General features: G+C 43.5%; 1 protein-coding gene across 6 annotated transcripts in view; it reads left to right on the top strand.

Annotated features, from left to right (window-relative positions):
- The window catches only part of LOC110535969 (pre-B-cell leukemia transcription factor 3), a 75,034-nt gene that overhangs the window by 36,092 nt on the left and 17,212 nt on the right, over positions 1-21,730 (top strand). The gene's annotated exons all lie outside the window — the stretch shown is intronic.

The raw sequence follows: 21,730 nt of genomic DNA, 5'->3' as shown, positions 1-21,730 counted from the left end.
AATAATAAGGATTTATAGGGAGCTAAAAGATGCTCTCCTTGCTCCTGATTTACAGCCACTCCTCCCCCTTTATCCTTAAAGTAACTGCCCAGTGAAAATTTCACTTTTAAATGTTCATATCCAAATAATGTTGTTGACTCACCCTATACTCATATTTGTGGCCAAAGCACAAATTGGAGACACAACCCCACCTCAAACTTGTATCTCAGGCTGTTTTAAAAATGCTTGCTTTTTCCTCATAGAACATGATATAATCTCTGTGAGGAGGATGAGCTGGCCAATTAGTGGTCTAGAGGACGATGAGCTGCCCAATCAGCGGTCTAGAGGACGATGAGCTGCCCAATCAGCGTTCTACTTTCATTAACATTTTTAATTACCTGTATACACACCATTCTGTTGTTGGGTTATGCCCACACCATTCCAATACAGAAAACATAGCATTTTTTAGAAGGAAAATTATTTTACTCATATTGTAATTATACAATATTTATAGGTCATATTTCATAGAAGATAGGAAACACTGGGCAGTTACTGGGCTTTTTGGTGTCATTGGTGTCATTTTAAACCACCTTTAAGACTATTGCAATGAATGGTTAGGTTCTCTTATCCTCAGCATATGTATAAGGCAGGGCTCTCCAACCCTGGTCCTGGAGAGCTACCCTCCTTTCGCTCCAACCCTAGTTGTAACTAACCTGATTCAGTTTATTAACCAGCTAATTATTAAAATCAGGTGTGCTAGATTAAGGTTGTAACGAAAACCTACAGGACGGTAGCTCTCCAGGAACAGGGTTGGAGTTAAAACCTACAGGACTGTAGCTCTCCAGGAACAGGGTTGGAGTTAAAACCTACAGGACTGTAGCTCTCCAGGAACAGGGTTGGAGTTAAAACCTACAGAACTGTAGCTCTCCAGGAACAGGGTTGGAGTTAAAACCTACAGGACTGTAGCTCTCCAGGAACAGGGTTGGAGTTAAAACCTACAGAACTGTAGCTCTCCAGGAACATGGTTGGAGTTAAAACCTACAGAACTGTAGCTCTCCAGGAACAGGGTTGGAGTTAAAACCTACAGAACAGTAGTTCTCCAGGAACATGGTTGGAGTTAAAACCTACAGAACTGTAGCTCTCCAGGAACAGGGTTGGAGTTAAAACCTACAGAACAGTAGCTCTCCAGGAACAGGGTTGGAGAGCCCTGGTATAAGGAAATATGTATCTTCTTGCAAAACCAGATATACCCCATGTATGTCCTATTCATCTGATATAATGTACTACATTTAATAAAACCCCATAGGCTGGGCTCAGAAATAAGACCAACATGTTACTGTGTCTTACTTTACAAAAAGGTTAGTTATGCCTAACCCTACAGCAGACACCTGTTCTGCTGTAACACATAAAAATCTCCTTTCTGTTGTGTTGTAATGGGCCAGAGGGTGGATGGGTAACAGTACTTTAGCACCAACAGGCTCCTGCTCCTGCAGCCCAGGGGGATAGCCAGCCTACCCCCCAGAATGACAAGGTCAGCATGTTCTACAGAACCTGCCCATGATGGGCCTCTCTATAAGTCAAATAAATGAGTCTGTGTTAGCCGTAAACTCACATTGCGTTGCCAGTAAGCTACAGGAGCTCCTTCTGAGCAGGTCACACTATGCAGGGCTCCTGGCTCCTGAGAGATGGACACCACTGCCTTAATGGCAGTTCTTCATGCTGGCATGTTTTCACCCCATATGCTTTACCACATAGAGCCAAACACAATCAATGTAAATGCCATAAAACAAGCAAGCTAAATAGCGTACCTAAATTGCTTACCACAATATACTCTGAGTGTACAAAACATTAGGAACACCTGCTCTTTCTGTGACAGACAAACCAGGTGAGTACAGGTGAAAGCTATGATCCGTTATTGATGTCACCTGTTAAATCCATTTCAATCAGTGTATATGAAGGGGAGGAGACATGTTTAAGAAGGATTTTTAAGCCTTGAGACAATTTAGACATGGATTGTGTAAACTAAGTGTACAACACATTAGGAACACCTTCCTAATATTGAGTTGTACCCCTTTTGCCCTCAGAACAGCCTCAATTTGTTGGGGTATGGACTCCTCATGGTTTTGAAAGCGTTCCACAGGGATGCTGGCCCACGTTGACTCCAATGTTTTCCACAGTTGTGTCAAGATGTCCTTTGGGTGGAGGACCATTCTTGATACACACGGGAAACTGTTGAGCGTGAAGAACCCAGCAGCGTTGCAGTTCTGGCCACACTCAAACCGGTGCACCTGACACCTACGACCATACCCCCGTTCAAAGACATTTAAAAATGTTGTCTTGCCTATTCACCCTCTGAATGGCACAGAGGGTTGAACAGTCAACACAGTGAGAGCATCAACACATCCATCTGAAGCATTTGAGCCTCTCAGGGAGAAAGCTAATTATGGTTGAAATGTTTTTCCAGGAAGCCAGATCTTCGTTATTGGCCAGAAATATGTTGTATTGTTTATTTCTGAAGTGCCTACTTAGAACCAGTCAGCAGGCTAGTGAGATTGAGTTGTGCAGTTCACAAATAAGTGAAAAAGTCAACAACAACAAAAATTACTGCTCAAAATATCATTGTGCACTTTTCAAAACTATGTCATCGCAATTACTAACTAAAGTCTTATCTCCAAAGGTATGCTTCTTTAGTACAACACATAAAGCAAGACACGTGCTACCAAAGAAACAACTATTGTGTGGTACTAATTCATTTCCTCTTTAATCTCTGTGGTCATGTGAGTGAGCAGGCTGAGGTTATGGTTGTAATGATAATGAGTGTTGTTGAATGGCATCCTGCAAGATACCTTCTTCCTGTCCTGCCGGTAGAGCCGTGCTGAAGACACCTCTGCTGATCTGCTAATGGACCAGGACCTGTAAGGCTATCCCCTGGCTTCGCTCTGACCCCTAGGTGGAACTGAATTCCTCAGATGTTTGCAGGATCAAGTCACTTAATCTGTAGCACAGGCCTGGGCCAGAAACAGAGGACAAGGGAGTGAGAGAGAAAGAGAACGAGAGAGAGGGGGAGAAAGGGGGAGGCAGGAGCAGACAAGCGCAGCAATCTGCTGGAAGTCGGAGGGAGTAGACGATGTGCATACTTGAGAACTGCAAATGTCTGCCTTTCAAGTATCTTTCCTAACCAGTTTTAGAACGCTAAATGTTGGACCTACACATAAAAATATGATGAATTTCAATACTTGTAATTGCATAAATGAAAACAATCTATACCCTTTTAGAAACAGACTTAAATTGAATATTCCTCCAGCATTGTTCTATTAGACGGAACTCGGTTTGTGTCTCTGACTGCATCCCTGTCGCTTACCAGTGGTGAGAGACTTCCCATCAAGCCCCAACTGCTCCCACATGAAAGCAGCAATCCATAATTTCAGGTCTGTGTCACACACAAAAAGCAGGCTCTCTGTGCCTAATGGTTTGTCGAGCCTGATGCGAAAATGATTTAGCTTAAATGGAATGAAACCTGGAGAAATATTTGAGAATCAGGCAATGATGTATTCTGAGGGGTGGAGAGGCTGGGCTGGGCCAGTATAAATAATGGATGTGCCGAGGCCCCTAAACATAAGCTGGAATTTGCTTCAGTACTTTTTTGTTCTCAATCACCTTGATGAAACAGTCCTGAAGTAGTCCCTAGAATGGCAGCTTGAAAGAGACCCATGACAAGCATATTTCCCACCCCTGGCGCGAGGCTGCTTTCTCTAGTTAATGTTCCTCGATAAAGTGTTGCAGAGAAGTTAACCAGAAGAGCCTCCACTCTTGACGCAAGTGACAGCATTTGCATCAATTATGTAGTCTGTGGCGGCGGAGAGGGAGAGAAAGAGAGTGGAAGGGAGAAAGAGGGAGAGGAGAAGGGTTTGTGACAGAATGATGAGGCAAAATGAGCATTTCTACAAAAAAAAAGCGTTCTTTAAAAAATGTACATGAAAGCAATAGCTGCATTACATTTGGTAAAGGAGCGAGTGAGTCTATGCAGCATTTACTGTAGACATTAAACCCCAGGCAAAAGAAAGTGGAGCGGGTATTTCTTTGTCTGCTTTTCATTGACTGTAAGTTGAATATCTAGTGGCAGAAGCAGGACAATGGAGAGAGAGAGAGAGAGAGAGAGGGAGAGCGAGAGAGAGGAAGAGAGAGAATCCCTGCTCTGAGTGAACCTCCAGCCCCCTGATTGCTTTGTCAAACAGAGCAGGCATCAGCTGCTCCATAGACTCACCAAAGAGACCGGCTCTCACAGCCCAGCATAAGAAGCCAAATAAACTGCATTAATGAGGAGTGCACTGGAAAGGCTGTACTTTGTTCACAGGCTTACTGCAAGTGCTGGGGCACTCTGTGTAGGCATTCCAGAAGAGTAACGTTTCTTATTATAAATGTGATCGTTTCAATTATATTACCATGTGTTTACACCATACACTTCCTTCACCGTTTGAGCAGTATTTTTAGTCCAGCATCATCAGGCTGTTTTAGTTTCCTAAGAGACTGTGCCAGTGTTGCCCGGGTCCTGCCACCTGTGTGGAGGGAGATGCCCAGCTGCTGTGGCTGTACTGAGCCAGTGGCAGTGGCGTGACCAAGCTGCACTGGCAGCACTGTGGCCACACTCCCTGGCAGAGGAGCTTATTTTAAACCATGTCCCAGATTTAATATACCCCAGCGCAGCACTTCTCTTCTGTGTGTCCATCCTCATGTCACGTGCCACTGAAATACACACTCAAAGCTGTTGTGCCATGGTCTCCACACACATGCACGCACGCACACACACACACACACGCACGCACACACACACACACACACACACGCACATACGCACACACACACACACACACACACACACACACACACACACACACCTACATATGCACGCACGCACGCACCTACACACATACACACACACACACGCACACACACACATACACACACACGCACACACACACACACACCACCTGTCACTGCCTTTTATCCAACGTCAACCTTCAACTGTCTCGCTTATCCGTAGTGACACTATAGCAAAGTGCTTGACTGCTTTTTGCCAACAGACTGCAACACTTTAACTGTACTTAGTCATGCATCATTATGGCAGACTCAAAGCGGGGTGTCTGGGAATGCCTGCAGATGGCGGAGGCAGAGCCATTTGGAAGGGAAGGAACTGTGACAATGATGCTTATTGCATGAGTAAGTGTGTATGGACATGAGGAAGTGTGTATGGACATGAGGGCGTTTCTGAGTAACAGTTACTGAAAGGAAACGCTTGTGAAAGACAAGACAAAACAAACAACAACAAAATGACCAAAGGTCAGAAAAAACTGTATCGTTAGTGTTGAATAATAACAGCCAGAAGTGACAGTGGGTACAGTAAGTGCTATTTCAGCATGCTTGTCCAGAACTATCTGTTTTTGAGATATGATATTGTAAATGAATTCTACATTCAGATCTTTGTTAGGAAGAGGCTTGTATGTGCGTATTGATCAGACACTGTTCCTGCAATCAATGACTTTGGCTGTGTAAAATAGCAACACCCTGCTGTCTTCGAGACCTAACCCTCTTGCATCCAGCACATTGGCTTTGTACGTTTACAAAAACTCATCTCGCAAAAAACTGTCATACCATTACTGTCACTTGTCACTTTCTCTTTTGTTCAATTTATAAGAAAGCTGTTACATTACAGCCTATGTTACACGTGGGTATTTTCAACAGATCTGTGCTGCTATGGAAAACTAAAATGCTGTTAACCACTTTCAATAGAAGCTGATTCAAGGTTCATATAAAAGACTGGTTTCTTTATTCTTAAGGGGAATAATGAAACCATTAATGAAATACTAACTCACAGAGAGAAGAAAATAGTATCTTTATTCCACATGATCATACAGTGACATATTCCTTTTGACATCATTGTGTAAAAGCAATGTCTCGCCCACATGAACTCTACTCTGTGACATTACCACATCTATACACTCCCAGTTCCTTATTAGAAAGTAGGTGGCCTGGAGGAAAATGTACGTATTCATTTCCTATGGCATAACATATGCATATAGGTTCCTAATAATCATCTCCAATCTGTGTTATTCCCTTAAAAATTCACAACTGCCTGCAGTCCTCTTAAATATCCAATTTGACAACTTTTTAAATCTGTCATTGCGCTGTTTTGAAATAACCGCCAACTGTGCGCAATAAAAAAAATCTTAAATTATACTTGGAAATCGGAATTTAAATGATTCAATGGGTGGGGGCTGTGTATTTGTTTTTGCACAACTAATAATATGAGCTTGAGAGAAAAAAGGGTTCTAAGAAAAAAGGGTTCTACTCTGTTCAAATACTCATTTATTCATCATATTCACTCTGCCCACACATACAGTAGGCTGCTAAACCTAGTCTGCTAGTGTATTACCGTCATCCACTCTGGCTGTTCTCGGACTCTGTGTGCTCTGAGGACAGCCTGGTAGGGAGGGACACAGGAAAACAAAGTCATGGTTTTCATAGGACTACTGGACATCTATTAGCCCACTGCACTTCTGTCCTAACCTATTTCCACACATTCCTTACTGTTTCCTTTCCATTCTATTCTCCATTCTGACACAAAAGCCTATTTGCTATCACTTTTAAAATGGCATAAAAAACGCTAGCTACTAATGGAAGCACACGGCAGTCAAGTACATAATCACTGATATGACATTTGTAGCATTTTCTACAGTGCCCCCTTTTGTTGTAAAACAACATTCCAAAAATTCCAAACAGCAATGGACCCCAAAATTCTAACGTATATCTTAAAAAAATCAAAATGAAATAGACCGCATGTGTTTTAAAGAGGCCTGTAAGATTACTACAGCAGTACATTCTGAGTTGCAGTCAACATGACAAACGCCGTGTCTCCAACAACGTGTTTTAGTAGGGAAGACTTTGCCTTTGTTAGTGTGACCTTGTTGCCAGACTGGATCTGAAGATTTCTGTGTTCGTTTGCTTAAAACAAGTTGCGCAGTTGACTTACGAGATGCTCAAAAGTCCTTCACCTATCTGGGAGAGTCACAGAGCAATGATAATTACGGGCTGTCTTTTCTTAGCTCTTTCTGATCTTTAGTGATCACAGATTATCCATCAAGCTAGAGAAATAATTACCCTGAATGTCTCGTGAACAGACTGGGAGCAGATGCTCATATACCACCACTGTCTCTACCAAGGTGAATGTTCTTGCAATTTCCCCCTGTATCACTGCCTAGTGAGATGGCCAGACAAGCCTCATTTGGACATCAAAGCAAATAAATAATGAAACAACTCAAATGAATGTAGTACCACTGGTCCAGATGAATGGGTTTAGTTCCCCGGCCCTCATCTAGCCTCTACCTCCTCCCTGTTCAGCCCTTATACCACAAGGCCTCTCTACCAATCTGGCCATGTTGGGCCCCCACTGTGAAGCAGCATGGCACTGGGAGTTGTGGAACCCAGTCCCCCCATAGCCCCAGGCTGCCTCTACCTTTGGTATGCTGCTCAAGGTTAAAAGGATCCCAGTTGGGTGTTTAACAATGCGTACGGCTTGGACCCGGGCTAACACTAACATGAGCTACTGTATCTTGAACAGGAATAGCAATGCTGCAGAGCACTGAACCTTGAGGAATATCTCCCTCCTATTTCCGGGTGAACTCTGTCTTTGAGTGAATGAAGATGATCAGTTGTCTCAATTAGATGGTTTTGATCCATATTTTTCATCCACCATCAATATGGATGCCAGAAAGTGGGAGGTGTCATGAGACACCGTTCCAAGTGTCAGATTCGCAGGTTATACTGTACTAGAGTCACAACCATTGGAATAGCTTACAATAGTTACCGTGTAACATGCTAGTAAGTCAAAGTTCCCTGAGAAATTCAACAACTCCTGGACAGAGAGACATTTTTTATTGGCTTCTTGCTGCTTTTGCTGGTGTTCAATTTTATAGCAGACAGAGCACTTGTGACTTTGAGTAACAGAGCTCAGGGAAACTGCATGCTGGGTTCTGTAGTGACTCTACCTCTGACCCAGAGTGAGGGAGGCTAGATTTATGAAATCCACATGTTTAATACATTTAATTTTGTCCAGGGGATTTGAATCGCTTATCACAGGATTTTAGGCTTGCAACATTTGGTGTATCACCAGTGGTGGTATTGTCTGAGGGGAAAGAAACTGACTAATAATTGTTCCTGTAGATTTGTCACATGACACCTCCCACTCCACACATTGTTGTGCAGATGTGTGCAGTACATGCCTCCATGATACTTCATATGGGTAAATTCCATGTAATTTCAGCAAGTGATGACACCCACTAGCTCAGATTGTTCTGAAATAATTTATGTAGTTAGGAAACAGATAAGATTAGCATTCCTGAAACATTATTTTGGTGAAACTGTATTTGATCTCTGAGAGATTAAGCTAATTGATTGCACCCAAATTGACCCTTTCCATTTATGGGATTCACATAATATTCAACAAAAATAGTAAGCAACATTTGATTTGGACCAAACTTCTTCCTACCATTGAGTACTTCCACAACACCCTTGTATCCATTTTCTGATCTCTTGTGTTTAAATGGATCACAACATTTTCTTTGCAACTTTGTGTAGAAAACGAATAGCTTCTCTGAATATGAAAAAAAAACTTCACCATACTCACAGGGAATACACTACAAAGGTTGAAGAAGCAATACTCCAAGCAGCAGCTCCATACTACTTGTCAGACATAGAGAACTGACTCTGTATCCTGGTTGTTGGGGTGGGATTGGCGTGGGGTGTGGGGGGTCCGTGGGTGGCTTTTGACCATTTTATTGGATTCCTCATGTCCTACTCATTGTTAAGAAGAATTATGTTCCAAATTGGATGTTGGTGTTGATGTTTTTTTAATACTATGTGATTCCTGTCAATTCAAATGTGGGTGCAATCAATTTTGCTGACATCTAATTATATTCAACAAAATACGTTTTCAGCAACGATAACTACAGAAACGATTTCAGAACAATGTGACATGGTGGGTGTCAAAATCCTCTATGTTGTGCTTTTTGAGGTGGAATGACTCATACATAATCCTCCCTAAAAACATGCAAAATAAATGGAAAACAGATATCCACATACAGCGATTGAATATTAGGTGTGTTATTTAAAAGACTGAAAATGGCCTCAATGTGATATACGACCTGTGGTGATATATGACCTCAGAGTATTCATACATAAAGCCACAGATATGATACATACAGAACAGTACTGTAGCCTGTTTGCAGAGGAACTTTTCCCATTGGTAAACACATCCTGTTGGCATAACAGATATGGAGAAAAGGGAAAGAACACAAAATGGACCAGACCAAAGAGAGGCCAGTCAGTCAGTTGCTGACCTATTAGCTTTTCTGAAGTGTTGACATAATGTAAAAGGTAGAAAGCCATGGCTTTGCTCTCACCTGTAATCAGGTAACAGTTTTTATAGTGTAGTGTTTGTCTTCGTAATGGTGTTTCCATTTAGGTAAGTCTGTGTCATCACCCTCCCATTTGGAGAGCAAACAGGAAGGGAACTCTACCTTCTGGGTGCTGTCTGTGGTGGGAGTCAGAGAGTGGTACCATCTCCTGCTGCTGTTCTTTTAGAAATAAAAAATTCAAAGGGAGACAGAGAGAGAGAGAGAGAGAGAGAGAGAGAGAGAGAGAGAGAGAGAGAGAGAGAGAGCGAGAGAGAGAGAGAGAGAGAGTTCACAACCTGGATCAGTAACTAGGCAGCATTTAATACAGTGTGTCACTGCCCAACACAACCAGCTGTGTACTGACAGTTAGGCCTGGCACAATTACTGTATAACCGTGTAACCAACGGTTATGTATGTAGACTGTCATGAAAATATAATAACCATCATAACCACCCCCCCGCCCCCCCCCCCAAAAAAATAATATATATTTGTGTTTGTGGAACAAACATGTGCATGTGCTGCCATAGAAATAGAATGAATAGAATGGGCATCCCCATTCTAGGGAGGACTGGTGGCCATAGCGACTGTACCCATAGGAACAAAGCAGGAAGTAAAATATGTGCAAATGTCAGTTGAAGTTGAATCAACAAAACACAACACATATTTTAGCACATACAGTATTTTACTTCCTACTTTGCTCCTATGTGTACACTCGCTATGGCCACCAGTCCACCCACTACGCCATCATTGTCTTGAATGGGGATTCATTATATTTCTAGGGCAGCTCATGCAGCCAGGAGCAGAGGAGAAAAAGAAATGTGTTAAAAAAAAAGTTAATATTTTTTTGCTACTCGAACGGTTATTACGGTGACCGCGGTTATTTGGCTGGCCAATTACCATCCTCCAAAATTCCATGACCATCACAGTTCTCTCTGTGGAGGTGGATGTTTTTTTTACATCTAGGATGTAGGCGAGTTTTATGTTGACAGATATACGTAGCGAGTGACGAGTGATAGTCAGAATGTATAAGGGCTCATAATGCTGTTGTCATCTTGTGGTGCCATGTTGAAAATAAGCAGCTCACCTCTCTTTTCATTCAGGAGAGCCCGCAGCAGACAGCTCTGGCTTCTCGTCTGTATTTATTGACTTGTTTTACTAGCCTCAAACAGGGCGCTTTTATACAGGCCTGCTCAGTCTTAAGACTCTTCAGACATTTACATTATTCCTGGCTGAGTTACACACACATATAAAAGGGCACGTCCCCAGGCCAGAGCGGGTATGCGCACTTCACACACACACGTGGACGCCCAACAAATATGCTCAGAAAAACGTGATCATATCTCCATGCACTGTACAGTATGTCAAAGGCCCATGCATAAAGGCTACACAGATACATATTCTATACTAGTATAGAGTGATTTAAAAAAAAATATTTTCAATTAAATATTTTGTCCATGCATGAAATAGGAAATATTTTTGGAGACGTTGTAGTTGAATATATATTTTTTGCACAAGCCTCTGTTAATAAAAGTAACGATTTGGAAAAGCTCTAAACATCCTCTCTCCTTGGCTAATTTGCAGAACTAAGATGTCCAATATGTTGGGCTATAAATGATTATGAATATCAGCAGCAGAGTCACAGCAGAAGCGATGATCCCCAACCCAGCCCAAACCTTCAAAACAGTATTTACATGATTTTTTTTTTCTGAATAAACCTCTTTTCTCTCCCACTGTGAGGATATTGAACCCTTTCACACAGATGTCATCTTAACCAAAGCTTATTAAAAAGATGGACATCAAAGTTGTGTGTGCCCATTTATCTTATACCACTCTAATTGGCCACCACAGACAAGAGAACAACATACTCCAAAATAAGAGATGTGGAGCCGTTGGGCTGGAGGGCTAAGAAAGAGGATGTCTTAAGTTCTCTCTGTGGATTCATTGCCAGTAAATCCTATGGAATGAAAATGCAGTGCTTTTCAAAAGTGTATGGGATTTCACAAACACATTGTGAAAGGCGACACCGTGAATTAACACTTATGGCAAGAGTACCCATTTTCTTTCTTCTTGTGTGTGTATGGGCGTGCAATGTACTGCGTTTGACCTGGAACCTCATGGTCTGCTTGCAGGTATTCAACGTTAGCCATTTAAACAAGGTTTATAGTTACAGCCCTTTGCCACTCCATCACTCCAACTCAGAGGCCAAGCTGAGTAATGGGCTATGTTTTCCACACAAAAGCTAAATCATTAATTGCCCACATACAGTAACCAAATGCCATCAAGAGCCCATGCTCTCATTAACCTGGCACCTAATTATCTGCTTCCAGTTTGAGTCGTGACGAGCCCCGGCATCTGAACCCAGTGCTTGTTGTGTCAGCAGTGGGCTGCAGCGCTTCCGCAGCCCAGCCAGCCAGCTAGCAAGCCACTGCTCCATTAGGTGTGTACCACACAAAAGCCCTGTGCCGCAAAGGTTCTCTCCGCACACGCCGCCACAATGTTCCTCCCGTTAATGCCTTCCCTTCCAATTAAATCTGCAACTGTTAATTACTGTAATTATGGAGCAAGCCCCTCGCTCTGTCCCCCCCCAACCCCCTCTCTCTCCCGGTAAGCCGAGACGAGATGGCAGCGGGAGCTGTTGTCTTGCTTCGGTGAAGCCGTTGTAGAGAATTGAGTAGGGAGAGGGACTTGATTCACATGATGGGGGTGACGTGGGGGAGACTGGACGGTTCATCTTGGATAACTAGGGGAGGAAGTCACAGCCCATGGCCACTCCTCCAGACGAACTCATTAAATGGTGTGTAAAATACACTTTGAGAATAATTAGAAACAAATAACCTTTTTTAACTTGTTCACTGGATACCAGACAAGCAGTAGCACCATAAATACAGAACAATTACTCATAAGATCAAATTAAACACAAAAAACAAAAGGTTTTTCCCTTTAGCAATTTGTTGTTGGAATTATTATAGAAATGTTTATTTTATTGTGAATCCCTATTATAATAGTTTGTATTAAACCCCAATACCACTGTAGTACTGTCACAGTTATTCTTGCGATGGATATGATGTGACGCGTTGAGCAATAGGAGAGCTGATTAAGAGTAGATTGGCAGCCTTCCTGGTAGTCTCTGTTCCTCTGTCCATCCTTTCTGGCCTGCTTCTGTCACATGCTGTTGTTGGGACTGGACGCTGATTTGTCCAGCTCCTCCTCAAAGTCACACCGCAGACCACAGCAACCTGCAGCGTCAGGCACAACAATACGCCAGAAGCTATGATGCTCCTGTTCAGGTACACGTGACTTTGGCTGACCTGAGCATTCTGTCTCTCCACATCACATTCACTATTTACCTTAGGTCATAAACACTGTAAAAACAAATGTATGGTGCGCTTCTCAGCATTTCTCACCGCTCAGCAGTATGATATTCTTTTGTGTGTCAAAGACGCCCATTTTCCACCGGTACAGCCTCTGCCTCCAAGTGTAATTGGGACTATATACGTTAGCTCGGCTGTGAAGGGAATGTTAATTTATAATTTGGAGTCATATTCTTCTCTATAAAATACATTCTTCAGAGGGAAACAGCTCCTTCTCCTTCAGGCAGTGCAGTCTCTACCGTGGATACACTGCAACAAAATCTAAATGATAGACTGTCAACTCTCGTGTAGAAATGCCACTGCAAAGAATAATTTGTCTGGCACTGGATCACGGTCTGCTGTATGTTCCCCATGCTGCTTTATGGTTTATGTGTGCATGAGTAACACACACACACACACACACACACACACACACACACACACACACACACACACACACACACACACACACACACACACACACACAATTCTTCAACCCTAAACCATTTCTTTAGAGGACAACAGTAAAAACATGGGATTAATAACATCCTTAGCCTGTAGAATAATGTATGCATGGCTTCATGCACATGATGTTTAGATGAAATGGTATCTGTATATATGCCTGGTTGTCTGTGTGTACAGGACCTGCTGTGTGACCTGGTTTCATACAATCTTCTAATTAGGGAGCTGCAGAGAAGGCTGGAACGAGAGGAGGAGAGATTAGTTGCCTTTGGGTATTTCATAAGTGGCTTTCAGTGCCACATTTGCATTATGTGCTTGGGGTCTGAATAAAAAATCTAAGTACTTTTGCAGTAAATTGAGGCTAGCAGCTAAAAACCAAAAGTACATAAGATATGAAATGAAGAGGGAAGAAGCAACAAATTATCTTAGTCATATTGAAATTTTACATGAGTACTTTATTGTAAATCTCATTTATTTGTTACTAAAGTAGAGCAAGATGCAATTTTTTTGTATGAGGTATATAAATGTGTCATATTTTTCTACTAGGTTTATGTTAATATTGATGGTAAGTGGTTCATTAGGTAAACAGGCAGAATTGAGTTGGTGATTGCTGCTGATCCCTGTATGTGTTCTGTAGGGTCAGTCGGTGTGCTGATCTGTAACGGAGGTCCTGTCCACTCATTTGGCCAGTCTCCCCAACCGCCGCGTGCGGCCGCCACAGCGAGGACTGGTCAGCCATCACCGCGCCATTTGGCTGCCTGCCCACCACAGTCTGAGAGGGCAGCATTCAGAGTGGACACACACATACACACACACGGACACACAGACAGACACAGCAAGTGACACTAGGCCTTGTTTACCCAGTCTCCCTCCCTCAGTTTTCTCCCATCCTCTCTCCCTGGCCTGTCATGCCTTGTGTCACTTTCCAGAAATGTCCGTGCCACAATGGGACAGTGATTCATTTTGGTGTACTCGGCAAAATGTCTACAAGATGTTTGTTTGGGTTATCTATTCCCACCCCCTAACCCATCCCCCCTCCCATCTTTCTGATTTGGAGTACACCTCCTCCCCATTACCTTGTCAAAGCCTCCTTTGGGAGAGGAGAGCATCATCATCGAAGGACAAAGGCTACCTGAGCTGACAGGGATCTTCTTCTCTGACCGGAGCCACTTTTTGTCACGTCTTGTCCCTCCACCCTCGCGTGCTGTCCGTTTAGAGTGTGCTGGTGGTGTATGACTTGACCCAGCACCGGGGGGCTGTACCACTTCACTGTCAACGGGCCTGCTGATTATCTTATCACTCACCATACTGGGAGGAAATACAGCATCATCCTGGACAGGGATTCCCCAGTTTAGGGTCCCTTTCTTACCCTCTATTACTCTGCATTTAATCGGCACAGTTTCTCTTCCTTTAAAGTCAAACCCTTTGCGGTTTACATTGAATACAACGAGAACTTGCATGCTTTGAAGTCTCTTTTTATTGAGATGGAATAGTAATGTAATGTGTGTATCTTTTCCTATTGATGCAGTTTGAAAGAGAGAGTGTGAGCACGCATTGACAGACATGTGCAGAGAACTGTCAAAGCCACTGTTTCTGTCTATGGGGAAATATAATGATTTAGCCCCCGAATTAGACAGGATCCTTTTCAGCTCTTTCATGGTAAGAAAGAAATTGGAACAAAATGTGGCTAATGCGTGCTAGCTTTCCCTCAGTGTGATTGCCATTAACATTGGGAATAGCTAATGTGTATTAATGTGTTAATGGCATGTTAATTATGTACATGCTTGAGAGAGCCCGCAGGCATTCTCCCAGATTCTTTGTACCATGTGGATGTAGGCCAAGCTTATAAAAGACTTTAAGGACATCAATGAAAGAGAATCTTTATTTTTGATTTGCCAGAACAAAAGATTTCCAATGGTAATTTGATGCACTTCCCTGCTTCCAAAGAGGACAGCCACTGATCCAGGGGCTTTGAAAATTGAGATGATATTAAGTCAAAAGAGACATGGGAACAAGACTGTAGTGACACGGTGCTCTTTGTGATAGTGTTTCTCTTAAGTCCTCCGTGGTCTCTGGTGTGTTGCTTTGGCAGTGTGGTCTAATCACATGGTGGAAATCAGGGATCTTCACTAATACACAGAACAGAGAGGGCTGAGAGGAGAGAGGAGAACCACAGCCTGCCCGCATCTGTACTGCCTGGGATTGTCTCCTGGTTTAAGAGAGATGACCTTTGCAATTATTGACAGAAAATAAATTCTGTTTCGATTAGTTAGCTTTGGGAGACCTTTGTGGATCGATGCAATTAGATGCAGAGTGTGTAGATATGCGCTGGGCCCATTCGTTGGAAGCATTGAGCAGGAAAGGAACTGCAGGGGATCAGGGTTAAGTGTATTGAACAGGATATTTTGAAAGCAGTGGAAGTTACAGAGATACAATGTGTTCTTTCAAATACAGCAAGGCACACAGTTTCCTAACAATTTACGACACTATTCTACAGTTTATATTGTTCCATATTCTTAGCCCTCTATCCAATCACATGCTATAGAGAGAAAAATAATTAGTCTTTTGATTCAATCTGTGGAAGAAATATTAAAAGAAAGGAAATGCAAAAAGAAGAAAATCATCTCATTAGAAAAAATGATTGTCTCTGTTCTCTATAACAGTGTAGTACTGCAGTATGAACTGGTGGATAACCCTGCTCCAGCCCCTGATTCTGTTCCTCTACTCAGAAGCTCACATTAACCCAGCAGGGCTCTACCTTTATGGCTCTCCAGCTCACACTTCAGTGATGAGAGTAAACAAGCACTGGCCAAAGGTCAGCTAAGCCAACGGAATGAAAGAGGGCACAGGGGGAAAGAGGTGGTAGGAAGGAGAGGCTGGAGGCACTGCTCAGATCACTGTCAGAACTTCAAGCAGGGGTGATGAACGAGACAACGGCCTGAAACCGGAAATGATCATAAACAGAGGAGGGGAGAGAGGCTGTGAGAGAGGCTGTGAGAGAGGCTGTGAGAGAGGCCTGCTTTGTCTTCATCTGTCGTATGTGTTATTGTCTCGGATCAGATACGACATTGAAACATGTACAAATAAAAAGTCAGGCCAGACCTCGCTGATATGAATGTATTAATCACATTGTCGACTTCAATTCCTTTCAACCCTAGAGGAGAAATGAGGTATTAAGTAACATGAACAAAGATTTCAATGATGAGAGAAAACAAAAATACAAGGAGAGGGAGAGAAACACCCCGCTGGGCACAGGCGTCATTCCAACGTCTAGTTTTGATTGACATTTGGTTGAGTTGTCAACTAACATGAATTCAACGAGAAATCCCCCCCCAAAAAAACTTAATCACCATGATATTGGATTTAGCTTAAAAGTTGAGTGAAAAAAAGACAATTCCTTTACAGTACGTTGATTACTGTTTTGCAAATCCAATCCGTTTTCCACAAGGATTTAACACATTTATCACATATACTATATTGTTTTGGGTTGAAATGACGTAGAAACAACATTGATTCAACCTGTTTTTACCCAGTGGGACAGTAGTAGATAGACTTTGTGAGGAAAATCGCAGCACTTGGTCTTTTGAATGAGAGCTGCTCCCTACTGTATGTTGAGCCAGGTGGAGGGTGGCAGTGTTTCCAAACGTGTTTGTTATGGATGGGGCTCGATAGCTGCTCTGGCACAAACACACCCTAGTGGGCTGCTGGAGGGGCGGCACAATCTCAGACCAGTAGAGTAATGATTTTTATCCCGCTGATTTCCCAAATAGAAATGGACACTTATGATAAAAATGTCATGGCCACTCCACACGTCAGCTTCATAACAGGATTACATGTCACTTCCTAATACCTCGGTCTGTTTTCCCAAGCGCTGAATGGCCACATTATTGCTCATAGGAACTTTGAGGTAATATATGGTAAGAGACAAGGAGCTCTTTATGACCGGTGATTATTTGGTTGGAATGAAACCAGTGATTTATGTCCATTTAACTGAAAAGCCCTGTAAATTCCCCCAGCTGTATTTCCCCTGGATAACGAGTGGAGTGAAAGTGACAACATGGGCTTGGTGTGGAAATGTGAACGGCTGCTCTCAGAGTTCTAGTTAATATACCTGACATGAAAAACGGGCCTACCTACTTACTAGCACCTCCAGTACAAAGGAAAGTGCAGACTTAAACAAGTGTCTGCAGCAAAAGGTAGACAGAAGTACTGCTCTGAGCAAACCTGTTTGGTAGATCAACCTCCAGCTATTGCCACCACCATAGATCCGATTCTAATAGCTTAGCATCTTTGCAGGTATGATGGGGATGGGGTTAGAGTTAGTGGAGTTAATGGCATATTGTCCACATGGGTGATTTGGCTTGGCAGACCTGATGCTACAACTCTTCCAGCATCAGTGTCTCCAACACAAATGGCCACATTCATCCTCTACTTTCACACCATTACACCTACAAGACAAACATCCAGACAATCCATGAATAGACACACATTTGTCTTGCATTCGCATCTCCACATCTGAGCTACACACACCAAACACACCAATGTCAATTGGGAATGTGATAGGAGAAATGACATCATGTTCATTTAAAAGGACCATGTAGTGTCACTGTTTTCAGCTCAATTTTGTGTTTATGTGTCTGAGCGAGAGAGAGAGAGGCTTAACACACTCCAGTGCCTACTCACTAGGTGTGCTGGGTCAGTCGCTCAGTCAGTGCCAGGCACTTCTGGCGCCGACAGAGATGGCCGCCTCGCTTTGCGTTCCTAGGAAACTATGCAGTATTTTGTTTTTTTTATGTGTTATTTCTTACATTGTTACCCCAGGAAATCTTAGGTTTTATTACATACGGTCGGGAGGAACTATTGGATATAAGAGCAACGTCAACTCACCAACATTACGACCAGGAATACGACTTTCCCGAAGCGGATCCTCTGTTTGGCCCACCACTCAGGACAATAGATCGGATCCCAGCCGGCGACCCAAAACAACGCCGCCGTAGAAGGGGCAGACGGAGCGTTCTTCTGGTCAGGCTCCTTAGATGGGCACATTGCGCACCGCTCCCAAGCATACTACTTGCCAATGTCCAGTCTCTTGACAACAAGGTAGACGAAATCTGAGCAAGAGTTGCCTTCCAGAGAGACATCAGAGAATGTAACGTTCTTTGTTTCACGGAAACATGGCTCACTCGAGACACGCTATCTGAGTTGGTACAGCCACCTGGTTTCTTCACGCATCGCGCCGACAGAAACAAGCATCTCTCTGGTAAGAAGAAGGGCGGGGGTATATGCCTTATGATTAACAAGACGTGGTGTGATCATAACAACATACAGGAACTCAAGTCCTTTTGTTCACCTGACTTAGAATTCCTCACAATCAAATGCCGACTGCATTATCTACCAAGAGGATTCTCTTCGATCATAATTACAGTCGTGTATATTCCCCCCCAAGCAGACACATCAATGGCCCTGAAAGAACTTCATTCAACTCTATGTAAACTGCATTTATTGTAGCTGGGGATTTTTACAAGGCTAATCTGAAAACAAAGCTTCCTAAATTCTATCAGCACATCGATTGCACAAACCGGGCTGGCAAAACCCTAGATCATTTTTATTCCAACTTCCGCTACCCATATAAGGCCCTCCCCCACCCTCCTTTCGGAAAAGCTGACCACGACTCCATTTTGTTGCTCCCAGCCTATAGGCAGAAACTAAAACAGGAAGCACCCGCGCTCAGGTCTGTTCAACGCTGGTCTGACCAATCTGATTCCACGCTTCAAGATCACTTTGATCACGTGGACTGGGATATGTTCCGCATAGCGGCGGACAACAACATTGATGAATACGCTGATTCAGTAAGCAAGTTTATTAGCAAGTGCATCGGTGATGTTGTACCCACAGTGTCTATTAAAACATTCCCCAACCAGAAACCGTGGATTGATGGTAGCATTCGCGCAAAACTGAAAGCGCAAACCACTGTTTTTAATCAGGGCAAGGTGACCGGGAAACATGACCGAATACAAACAGTGTAGCTATTCCCTCCGCAAGGCAATAAAACAAGCTAAGTGTCAGTATAGAGACAAAGTGGAGTCGCAATTCAACAGCTCAGACACGAGAGGTATGTGGCAGGGTCTACAGTCAATCACAAAAGAAAAATCAGCCCCGTCGCGGACCACAATGTCTTGCTCCCAGACAGACTATACAACTTCTTTGCTCGTTTTAAGGACAATACAGTGCCACTGACACGGCCCGCTACCAAAACCTGCGGGCTCTCCTTCACTGCAGCCAACGTGAGTAAAACATTTAAATGTGTTAACCCTCGCGAGGCTGCAGACATAGACGGCATCCCCGGCTGCGTCCTCAGAGCATGCGCAAACCAGCTGGCTGGTGTGTTTACGGACATATTCAATCAATCCTTATCCCAGTCTGCTGTTCCCACATGATTGAAGATGGCCACCATTGTTCCTGTTCCCAAGAAAGCTAAGGTAAATGAGCTAAATGACTACCGCCCCGTAGCACTCACTTCCGTCCTCATGAAGTGCTTTGAGAGACTAGTCAAGGACCATATCACCTCCACCCTACCTGACACCCTAGACCCACTCCAATTAGCTTACTGCCCCAATAGGTCTACAGGCGACGTAATCGCAATCACACTGCACTAACCCATCTGGACAAGAGGAATACCTATGTAAGACTGCTGTTCATCGATTACAGCTCAGCATTTAACACCATTGTACCCTCCAAACTCGTCATTAAGCTCGAGACCCTGGGTCTCGACCCCACCTTGTGCAACTGGGTCCTGCTCTTCCTGACGGGCCGCCCCCAGGTGGTGAGGGTAGGTAACAACATCTCCACCCCGCTGATCCTCAACACTGGGGCTCCACAAGGGTGCGTTCTCTCCTGTACTCCCTGTTCACCCACGACTGTGTGGCCATGCACGCCTCCAACTCAATCATCAAGTTTGCAGACGACACTACAGTGGTAGGCTTGATTACCAACAACGACAAGACGGCCTACAGGGATGAGGTGAGGGCCCTCGGAATGTGGTGTCAAGAAAATAACCTCACACTCAATGTCAACAAAACAAAGGAGATCATCGTGGACTTCAGGAAACAGCAGAGGGAGCAGCCCCCTGTCCACATTGATGGGACAGTAGTGGACAGCAGTGGAGAGGGTGGAATGTTCTAAGTTCCTCGGCGTACACATCACGGACAAACTGAATTGGTCCACACATACAGACAGTGTGGTGAAGAAGGCGCAGCAGCGTCTCTGAGGCTGAAGAAATTTGGCTTGTCACCAAAAGCACTCACAAACCTTTACAGATACACAATCAAGAGCATGCTGTCGGGCTGTATCACCACCTGGAACGGCAACTGCTCCGCCCATAACCGTAAGGCTCTCCAGAGGGTAGTGAGGTCTGCACAATGCATCACCGGGGGGAAACTTCCTGCCCTCCCGGACATCTCCAGGACACCTACACCAACCAATGTCACAGGAAGGCCAAAAAGATCATCAAGGACAACAACAACCCAAGCCACTGCCTGTTCACCTCGCTATCATCCAGAAGGTGAGGTCAGTACAGGTGCATCAAAGCTGGGACCAAGAGACTGAAAAACAGCTTTTATCTCAAGACTGTTAAACAGCCATCACTAACATTGAGTGGCTGCTGACAAGATACTGACTCAACTCTAGCCACTTTAATAATGGAAAAATTGATGTAATAAATGTATCACTAGCCACTTTAAACAATGCCACTAATGTTTACATACCCTACATTACTCATCTCATATGTATATACTGTACGGTATACCATCTACTGCATCTTGCCTATGCCGTTCGGCCATCACTCATTCATATATTTGTATGTACATATTCTTGTGAAATTGTTAGGTCAGATTACTTGCTAGATTTTACTGCATGGTCGGAACTAGAAGCACAAGCATTTCACTACACTCGCATTAACATCTGCAAACCATGTGTATGTGACAAATAAAATTGGATTTGATTTGAGAGGGCCTCTGATTGCTAGGCTACTGCCTCACACAATAGAACCACTAATCTTCTTATTTGGAATTCAGAGGCTCACCATATCTTAATGAAGCCTTAATGAGCTGCTGGAAATCCCTGAATCGCAGGCAGATTATTGAATTGAGACAACTCTGGTAATCATAACGTCTGAGTGGGCACTCAGTGTTTACTGCAGATTGGGCGCAGTTTTTTTAATCCATTTATTAGACTGAATAATACAGGGCTATTTGGCTGGTAATTCTGAACTGCTGCAGTCTTTTTTCTTTGCAGCCATCATGGCAACATTCTCTATGCGTGCAGGTGTGCTCCGAGGCTGACTGACGGCTAATCAGGATTTGTTGAAAGATAAGAAAGAACGAAAAAAGAAACAGCAGCAAAAGTCAGCGCTCAACGATTTGTGGGTGTGTGCGTGCACAGGCGTGTGCCCTGAGGTTTCTTAGTTGCAGAGTAAATAAGTGCACAATTAGC

The sequence above is a fragment of the Oncorhynchus mykiss genome, chromosome 11 (genome assembly GCF_057628025.1).
Source record: "Oncorhynchus mykiss isolate SJ-2025 chromosome 11, ASM5762802v1, whole genome shotgun sequence".
In the NCBI taxonomy this organism is placed as follows: domain Eukaryota; kingdom Metazoa; phylum Chordata; class Actinopteri; order Salmoniformes; family Salmonidae; genus Oncorhynchus; species Oncorhynchus mykiss.
This window is presented reverse-complemented; position numbering and strand designations above follow the sequence as displayed.